Source organism: Pygoscelis adeliae, unplaced genomic scaffold (assembly GCF_000699105.1).
Source record: "Pygoscelis adeliae isolate BGI_AS28 unplaced genomic scaffold, ASM69910v1 Scaffold75, whole genome shotgun sequence".
Taxonomy (NCBI): domain Eukaryota; kingdom Metazoa; phylum Chordata; class Aves; order Sphenisciformes; family Spheniscidae; genus Pygoscelis; species Pygoscelis adeliae.
Genome location: NW_008824772.1, coordinates 4899307 through 4902763, shown reverse-complemented (window position 1 = coordinate 4902763; position 3457 = coordinate 4899307). Strand labels below are relative to the sequence as shown.

Sequence of the window (3457 nt, the reverse complement as noted above, 5' to 3'; positions counted from 1 at the left end):
AGAATAGGCAAAATAGGGAAAATAAATTGTGCCCCAGCCCATGGTATAGCCACAGCTGGGACATCTGCAGCTGGCTGGTGCCTTTCCCCATGCTCCAAAATACGTCTTCACTGCAAATCACTAAACCAGACAGATTGGAAAATATTGCTTAGATTAGCAAAATGAGCCCCCGGGTTGCGGAGCTTCCCTTTGTGATTCCCTCCTGATGTTTGGGGGGATGCTTTGCCCCTAAATTAGCCTTGACGAAGTCAGAAAAAAAGTAATTATTTTTTAAATGGAAAAAATAAAATTCAAAACTCCCCCACCAACAAAAGGAGGAAAGAACTCAACTGTTATTCAGATCAAAGTAACCCTAAATACGCCCTTCTGCAACAAAGCTTCACATCTCTCCTTGCTGGCTGGGTTTGATTGCCTCTGCACAAAAATAAAAGGAAGTGCAAAGGCTTCGTTTGGATCTCCCAGGCTCCCGTTATATTAGTGCCACTCCGCTGCCTTCAGTGAGTTTATTCTGAATTTACATCCCTCCAAGAGGCCAGAATCAGGCCCCTGATAGCTCTTCTCCCCAGAAGTATAAAATCAGGGGACTGAAATCTGTTCTTCATTGCATGAATGCAGACAAGGAGAAACTTCACAGAGCGAGCGATCTGCTGCCTGGTTGGGTTCACGTGGCTGTGACCGAGATCAGGGATCTGCTGCGAGGTCTTTGTTGTTCACATCTGCTGGATTTTGGATGCTTTTGGATGCTTTCCTACCCAAATTGCTGAGTGCTCAGAGCAGAAAGTGAGGGAAATATTGAATCTGCAACCAAATGTGTCCCCTCCTCCCAAAATCCTCATTGCATGTTGCAATCACAGCTCCTTTCCCTGTTGCCTATTGCACTTTTTTTCTGTGGCGTGCAGTCCAGCCGCTCCCAAACCCTCTCAGCCTGCCCCTGCTGCATATTTAAATTAAATAATCAGGTCCTGAGTGCCTCCGTGCAGCTTCCAGCTTGCCTGGAGGTCTGTTGCCACTCGTAGAGCATTTTTCAGCTGTTCCCCCCCATCCTTATAATAAATCTTTCATAAATCTAAGCCTCTCCCTGACTCCGAGGAGTGCATCAGTCATCTTTTAAAGCCAACTGCCTTTCGTCCTGCCCCCAGAACTACATTAATATCTGAAAGTCCTGGAAAAAAAACCCCATAGCTATTTATCAGCAGCTACGGGATCAGAGGGCCCTGTTAGCACGCTGCCGGGTGAAGGCAGCACCGCTGCCTGTTAGCGAGAGGCATCACACCGTGTCCTGGTCCCTGCCTGCGTCCCGGCGGCGGGAGTTTGGGTGGTCTTAGCCAGGGAGATTTTGTCTAAGTCACTGGCAACTGAATTGAAGAGTAGTTTTCTTCTCCCCCCGCATCTTTATTCATCCTGTCCAGGTGTGTTTTATGAACAAATAGATGTGATTTAAACCACATAATTGATATATCGCTTTGAACATAATGCAGGCTTCAGCAGCAATCAGCCTGATTGTAAGCAGTTGATGCGTGTCTGGACCTCGCGGAGAAAGCATTTGATGGGACTTAGGCTGGAAATGCTCGGGTGTTATTTCACAAATATCTTACATTTGGCTCAAATTAACTGAACTGCACTGTTCCACTGGTGGAAATCTGGAGTAATTCCTTTGACTGTAGATTTCTGCGGAGGTACTTGGCCCCGTACAGAGCAGCCGAGCTGCAGCCCCGGCTGAGCCAGCCCCGGCCGAGCCCTGGTGCTCGCCCTTACTCTAACACGCTGAATAGAGAGACATGATGGAAGATCACTTTTGCCTTTGTTATCTGATTTAGTCCATGAACTGCAAGCTGCAGCAGTTAGCCAAACCCCAAAATATCTTTGGCATTAAAATTGGACAAAAGGAGTATAAAGAAGCATTCTGTGCTGCTGACGCATTACCATTCACTACAAATCCCCATGATAAATACCAGAACTGCTTTGAATAATAGATACTTCTGGGAAACTTCCAGCTCGCAAAATGAACTGGACCGAGTCGCAGCTATTACTCCATGTCCAGAGGCTGGAGTAGCAATCGCTGTTCTCACCACAACTTTGAGCAGACACCTGATTTTTATCCATTTATTTACCTTTGTTAAATCTATGGATAATTAAACTAACTAGGCTGCTCGAAGGGATAACACAACCCCAAGGATGCATGCTCTATTAAATACAGTTTAGAGAGAAGGGAGCAGTTCTGACTCCTTGCCTGGAGTTGGAAAAGGGGTGTGAAAACAGCCAAGATGTGGCCAAAACCTACTGGTGTGCCATGGCGTGGCCTGTGTTTGCGTAGAAGGGGAGGGAGGGACGGACGGCTGAAGGAGAGGGGTAGAAAGATCTAGCTTTTTGTCTTGGTTATTCAGACTTCTCTTGTTATTTTCACAAGGTGGTTTTCATTTTCTGAAGGGTTCAGGTTGTCACCAAGTGCTTTCACTAAAACCGACACTACACTAGCTATTACCCATCGCTAATGAGACCCCTGGCTGAGTGCATATAGGATCAGAAAGCACTTCCTCCATTCCACTCAATTACCCTAACAAATCCCATTTTTACAGTCCAGAGTACCTCCAATTGCTAACAGTTTCACTCCAAATGAATCCCCCCTCCCTGTTTCTAGGGTGAAATAAATAAAAGTGCCTCAGCTCTGGGGTCTGGGCGCTCCTGGGGTGCGAGCGGCAATTCCTGCGCTGTGTTTCGCAGCTCCTTTTCTGAACATCTGCAGAAGAAAGCTTCAAAGAGCCTGTGCAGCCACGTTCCCACGTGTGTGCACATCCAAGCCCAGGTGGTAGCGGGGAAATAAGGGTAATGAAAGAGCGAGGATTCATTTTTATGTGTCTGTAAAAGCAAAGCACCGCGGTGACATTGCACACACCGGTCTGCGGATTTATCTTCTGGTGCTTCGATTTGGAAGGGCTGGGAAAGCCCCGGCACGGTGGGCGAGATGTTTGCCTGGCTTCTGCTGGTTGTCCGTGCACAAGATGCTAGCACTGCAATGCCAATTGGATTAAAGATCCTGACCACCCCTCGGAGAACCATGGATGAGAAGGTGACAAGACCTAATCCAGAGGCTACTGCAGCTGGGATGAGGCTTCCCCTCAACATCCAATTTTTCATGTCTTCAGTTGACCTGTTGGCCAAGGCTTTTACAATCTGCCCTCCTGGCCTTAAATGACCTGGCAGACGGTCTGAAACATAAGTATGCATGGCTGAGGATGCGCTGTGGTTTCAAGTAGGAATTAATTTGCCAGAGTCGGATGGCCCATGTTCACGCAGAAGGTCAGGCTGGCCACAGTGTTCCCTTCTGGCTTTATAATCTCCCATGTAATCTGTTCATGCTGAATGAAAGGCAGATGCTCACCATTGCGTTCCTGGACCAAAACTCAGGTCCCAAACAATTTCTTCAGCTTTCCAGTGGTGCACAGACATAGGGCTTGGC

At 47.4% G+C, this 3457-nt stretch overlaps 1 protein-coding gene across 1 annotated transcript in view; it reads left to right on the top strand.

The window, feature by feature from the left end:
* CACNA1G (calcium channel, voltage-dependent, T type, alpha 1G subunit) overlaps positions 1 to 3457 on the top strand; it is a 108926-nt gene that overhangs the window by 55223 nt on the left and 50246 nt on the right.